General features: G+C 32.0%; 1 long non-coding RNA gene across 1 annotated transcript; it reads right to left on the bottom strand.

The window, feature by feature from the left end:
• Positions 1-1053: 1053 nt before the first annotated feature.
• On the bottom strand, positions 1054-2691 carry LOC139905146 (uncharacterized). The gene is made up of 3 exons (XR_011779646.1): positions 2017-2691; positions 1823-1962; positions 1054-1760 (listed from the first exon to the last, which is right to left on the bottom strand). It is a non-coding gene; the product is annotated as an uncharacterized lncRNA (long non-coding RNA).
• Positions 2692-6379: the final 3688 nt, after the last annotated feature.

The raw sequence follows: 6379 nt of genomic DNA, 5'->3' as shown, positions 1-6379 counted from the left end.
TTTCAAAATGTCCTCGAACTATTCCAAATTAATACCGAAATTTAACTCTATATAGATGATTTTTACTTACAGAAGTTCATCATAAAAATGTAATTTCTCGAAATTAGCTTTTTCGCTGAGGGTGTGCTATTAATGTTAAAATCGATCACACCCTTGTTTAATTATATTCTAGATTGATCTATTCCATTAATGAAGTACTTTGTAACAGAGAAGAATAATTATCCATATATTGCGTTTTTTCCTTTACAGCTTTAGTTGTATTTGAGCATATTTCTTGGTAATTATTGTTTTCCTATTACAAAGTACTTGATTGGTACAATAGACGAGTCTATATGCTTTTCTTATCGTTCTTTTGAGGGGATATCCTTGTATTTTTTTTCTTCCAATGAATTGATGTATAACCATTTTAATTTATTGTCTCCTTTATTCACAAATTGATGTCACCATATTATATATATTTAAATTTGTAAAAAGTGATGGAGAATGCATGCAGTACATACTCATCTTATTGTATAAGTAGTATAGTTGCTTTTCTTTTCTTCCCAATGACCAAGGATGTGTCAGGATGTTCATTGAAAATACGTCTAAAAACCATGAGGGAAAACGCTTATATGAATTAGATTTTATTCTAATATCAGTGTTGTAAAATATTTTCTAACCTTAAAACTATAATAAATAAATTAAATTATTATCTATTATTGAGACGAATGTATATATAAATCTGAGAGGAGCATTCGTGCTTGATTAGATGAGGGAATACTATACTTATAGTTGATAATATTGTAGAGAAAAACGCGTGCGAGGAGGAGGGGGGAAAAGACATACGGTATCATTGTTTAAAATACTGATGTGATTATCATCTGCCTGCTTTATTATGATTTTTGAGAGTATAACTAATGTATTTATTAGCAAAATGTTTAATGAAGATATACTACGTATAATTGACTTCGACGTTTTTTATCCGTTACAGTAGATTTGAAAACGTCACACTCCATGAAATTGTAATTCATTATGAACCTTATTCTCAGAATAATAGCTAATGAAACGACAAAGTAGAGTATTTGAAATATATTTGAAGCTCAAAGTTTAAAAAAGAAGGCTTAAATTAAATATAATCTACATACTAAAAAATAAACCATCATACATTTATGTTAAATATACAAAATTAAACAATTGGAATCATATAACTAAAATAACAATAAATTATAAATACAGAATATTGAAATAATAGATTGATCCAAATAATATTTTCTTGTTCTGACATCGGAATTCAGTTAAATATGTCATAACTTTAGGTTGCAATACACAAGCGAGACGTGGAGTTTAATCAAAAGATAATCACCCCTCTTCTTCATGTGGAAGTTGCTATATACAATTGTGCACAGGATAGATATATCTCTACCGATGAGATCTAACTAATTATTAATAATAAAGTAAATGTCAAAATTAAAATTAGACAATAAATATACTAATAAAAAAATGTTATAAATAAATTCATCGTAAGGATTTAGAGCAAAAGCTAATTATGTAGTAATGTCCGGCGATATTACTCCCTATTAAGAGCATCAAAAAAGATTTTTCCCCGTTATTTAGGTATGCTTATATAACAACATACTATTATCATGATGGATATACATAATTAATTATAATGCAACACCCAATGTAACTACCCTCGTTGTTGTGACCATTTAAACAGTTGTTTTTGCCTTTTATGAGTTTTCTGAACACCATTTCTTGGAGCCCATCAACCATAGCTAAGCCTTTAGTGATAAAAAAGTAATATTTATTGACTATGTAATATTGGAAAACCTAATTATCATACCCAAGTCTTAAAGCGAAGTAAGTAGTCTCAGACAAACTAGTTGCAAACCATCCAAAGCTACTACCCCCGTTGTTGTGACCATTTAAGCAGTTGTTTTTGCCCTTTACTGAGTTGTGTATCATAATTCATCATATGTTTAGCTAAAATAGAATCATATTTTATGGTTAGATTTAAAAAAAAAATTGAATACTTACTGTGAGATAGTACAAAATTCAGAGTTCCATTTCGATATTCGTAAATACTTTTTACTGATAACTTGATCATCATTTGGTGTGGATGACTCAAAACATTTTTATATGTATTTCTATATATGACATCAGTACCAACATCCTCCATTAATTTAATGATGGTTCCTCGGGAACCCTTGTATTTCTCCATAAATTTTTTGAACGTAGATGATTAGCAATGGATAAGGTTATATTACATGCAATAAGCATCGTTGTGAGATCAAAGTTAAAGTCTGACTTGATGTATTCATCGTCAAATTGATTTTATAGAAATATCCATGATCTTGTTATGAGATGAGGATAATGAGTGGCGTGTAATTCTAGACAGGGGACTAAAGGCACATTTATATCGACAAATCCGACAAACCATCTGTTTCTCATCCGGTAAGTATTTTCGAAATTCCTGGGCCTCCATTTTCATAAATCCAGACAGAAGGCGACGTCATTTTGGGGATTTTATTCAGTTCTCTATCGACTATCACCATCTCATATTATATTAATATTGAATAATAAAGGCGGGAATGATAACGTTCATGATTGATAGAAGAAGATGTATATTATTTAATCAATGATGCCATAAGTAATTCTTCTTTTCTCCTCGCACGCTTTTGTATTCTTACCAAAATTATCACCCTTAACTATACTACATGGAATTCGCTCCTACTTTATATATTGACCTACTTTAGGAATGAAGATTTTTTTTCTCTTTCTGTTGAAGGGCTACTCCTTTTGTGGACTAACAAAAATAAATAACAACAAAACCTATTCACACACTAAAGAAATCTACACTCTGAAAACTTAAAATCGACCAATACCGTATATTTTTGAAAACCTAATTTTTTGGTGTGGGGAAAAATATCAATGTATAGTTAGACACTATGATAAATATTAAATTTTTATAATAAACATGTGCGATGTCATGTGAACTTAAGTCCATTAAAGTAAGAATAAAGGCATAGGAGAGATTTAGTTCAATTTTTCTCTTTTAAAGTGTCGTTCATCTTATCGTTAGGGAGTTATTTAGTCCCAAAGTTCGGTAAATTTGTCCGGTGATGCTTACGTGTTGTTGTCCAGACTGTCAAACCGGTTCTCCTGCTTTAAAAATAGTGAAGAACGATGATCCTTCGGCTTCCCAACCCAAGTTCTCACTCCATCTATTCCCAAAGGACAAGGAATTGAAAAAAAATGTCTTCGAGTTACACCAAGAGTGGATTTTGTTCCCTCGAAGCATTCTCGTGTCTGTAGCAGACATTTCCACGATTCATGCTTCCGTAAGGAGGAAAGGACTCCACCTTTACAGAAGCTAAAAAATCCACATCTTTTCAAATTCCAAGGCTCAAACTGGAAGTAATGCCAACAATATTCCCTGAGGCACCGGCATACTTATCAAAGTTACCAGCTCCTCAGAGATCAACCTCATTAGCCACTTTTCAAAAAATGTAGATGTTCAAAACATATATATAATTTATCAACTACCTCCCATGATTTCATTTAAATATGAGTATAATATTTTGTATTGTATTTTCAGAGCTGAGAAAGAAAGCAAGATCATTGATAAACGGATGTCTGACTTTCTTGAGGAGGATATAATTCACAACCTCAGATCAATCAAAAAATATCTCGATAAGTTATGCATGCCTCAGAATATTCACAAGAAGCTCAACAAGGGTTGTGCCATATTTTTTGCGATTTCCACTGTCGGTGTGATACCTGACCTCCTCTCAGGTCTTCAAATTCAAAGTAATTTATCCTTTGATGTGTTTGTCAACGGCAAGCCTGAGTGAAATACGTCATATTTTTGGTTAAGAAACTATACAAAGATTCTTTGATGTCAGCAATATCCTTGCTTTCCTGATGAACAAATCCGGCATATCTCACCAGTCAAATATTAATGGCAAAGGAACTATTGGGCTCTATCACTGAAGAGGAAGGATCGGAGTATAACGACCACATAAGCTTCATTATTGAACAACTCCAGGTACACTTAAGCCTTCTAAAAGGACGAAGATATTCGTCACAACTTCTGTAAATAGCTTCTTTTTGGCAAAACACAAGCCCTACGCTCTACAATCAACCCTGTGAGTCAGGAATGATAATTTTGCCTTCTATCAAATATTTAAAAAAACTTTCTAGTGCCTTCATTATTGATGGTGGAATTAACGTTTCGACTAGTGAATACCTCTAAAGAAGAACAACAACTTTGCTACCTAAAAATAAGATTGTGTCTATTATCATAGATGAAGTTTATCCTACTCAGAGGGTAGAATTCTTTGGAGGGAAAATTTATGCTTGTCAAAATAGCGGATCATTTTCAAGAACATTATTATGCTTCATGATCAAGAGTGTTCTTGGTCGATATAGTGATATGGTCGCCATGATCCCTATCACCAAAATCAGCTCCACAATTATGAAAGACTATTTCATGGAAGTTTTAAAACTTGTTACAAAAATTGAATTTGAAACAGTCGATGTCATTCGGGAAGCTCATTCAGCAAACAGAAAATTTTACCTAAAGAGCCTGGAAAAGACAATCAAGACATCTTCCTCCATCTGGAATACATACTTGGTAGCTGAACAAACAATATTTCTGCTCTTCCATCCAGTTCCCATTTTCAAAAACTTTTACAATAATTTTGTTAACAATAAAGTTATCATGTCCATCCTATGACGACGAGGGTTTTGTCATCCATGGATACTTTCATCATGTCAAGAAAATGTATGAGATGGAGACTGGCATTGGCTTAAAATATGCGCATAAACTATGCACAACTCATTGAAAAATGTAACGTCAATTTGTGTGTCAGATTTTTCCACGAATCAACAATTAATGCCCTGGAATATTATGCCAAACAGGAAGAAAAATATCAGCCCTTTAGAGACACTGCAAAAGATATTAAAAAGATTCTGGGATTCAGTCAATGTTTGTTCGACTTCTTTTCATGTATCCAAAATGATTTTTCTTTAAAGCCCATTTCAGTAAATGATAGAGAGTAAATAGGCTTTTTAATTTCATTTGAAGGATGGCTTAAGAAATGGGAAATCAATTGCAGGGCTACTGGTTTAAAGGGGTTGAGCCCGGAAACCTTTTACACCTCTCATAAAATATCATTGGGCCTGGCTGAATACCTTTTGAACGCAGGAAAAGCTGAATTCCTTCTTCTTGCTAAATTCAATTCTGATCCTATAGAGCGTCGATTTGAGGGTATCGGCAACTTGGAGGTGGCAATTACCATCTTAGCTACTGACAGTTCCTAGAAGCTAAAAAAAAAAGATTTATATATCAACTATATCCCAGATGAAGGAGATTTTCTCGTCGGAAGCTTATGAAAAAATTGAGGAAATTGATAAAGATGTTAAAAAAATTTTAACTTCAATTCCGTCAGATTGCAAATCTACCATACAGCCGTAATGGTATCTTTCATTACCTCAGTGGATATGCAACTCGTGCCATATTGAAGAAAAAATATATCTGTTGTCAGAAATTTTTATCTTCGCCGGGAAATATCGAGTTTGAAAAATCTGATTCCGATGCAGAAGATGACTTTTTAAATAAAATTGATAGAATTGGTCTTAAAACCCCAAGTGATATTATGTGCACATATCTATCAATTACTCGATTAAAGCTTTAATAATGAAGAAATCTTTAGTTCTTTAATTGGTATGTCTCATCCGAGATCAGTATTTGTGAGGGCTGATAAAGAACTATTTCTCTCTTCTGACTTGACTTGATTCTGTGATTCATGTGACCAAAGCCATTCTTTGAGTTCAAATTTTGTTAATACATATATGTACCATCTTTTCAATATGTTTTCAAAGAACTTTGCCTCTGATTCTAATAGTAAAATTCATTCAAACAGAAAAAGAAATGATTTATCTAAAATATATAGTACTTCAAAAAAGATTAAAAAACTTAATTCTAAATAATAATTTAATTATTGAAATTAAAAAAATTATTAAGAAAATTTATGTAAGTTGTATTGTATGTAGAACGAAGAACAAAAATGAAATAATGGTGAGATTCTTCTTTTGTTTAATTCCCTTTTTCTTAATTTTCTTCCTTTAGTATCGTACGATTTATGACAACCATACATTATTTGTAATAGCTTATAATAATCTATATGATTGGTTTAGTTAAAATTAGTGTATCAAGAAATTTATATGTCTTTTGGTGTGCATTGGGCACAAAAAGTTTGAGAACCACTGTTTTAGAGGACATGTAATTCCGAGGTATCGTGCAATTTCCTGATAATTAGTTTGAAATTAAAGACAGGATTCTCAAGTTTTTTAACTGAGGCTTGCGTAAGATTTTGAGTTCTTATGTCAATTTTCA

This window comes from Lepeophtheirus salmonis, chromosome 4 (genome assembly GCF_016086655.4).
Source record: "Lepeophtheirus salmonis chromosome 4, UVic_Lsal_1.4, whole genome shotgun sequence".
Taxonomy (NCBI): domain Eukaryota; kingdom Metazoa; phylum Arthropoda; class Copepoda; order Siphonostomatoida; family Caligidae; genus Lepeophtheirus; species Lepeophtheirus salmonis.
The sequence above is the reverse complement of the archived record's forward strand: the minus strand, read 5'-3'. Positions and strand labels throughout refer to the sequence as shown.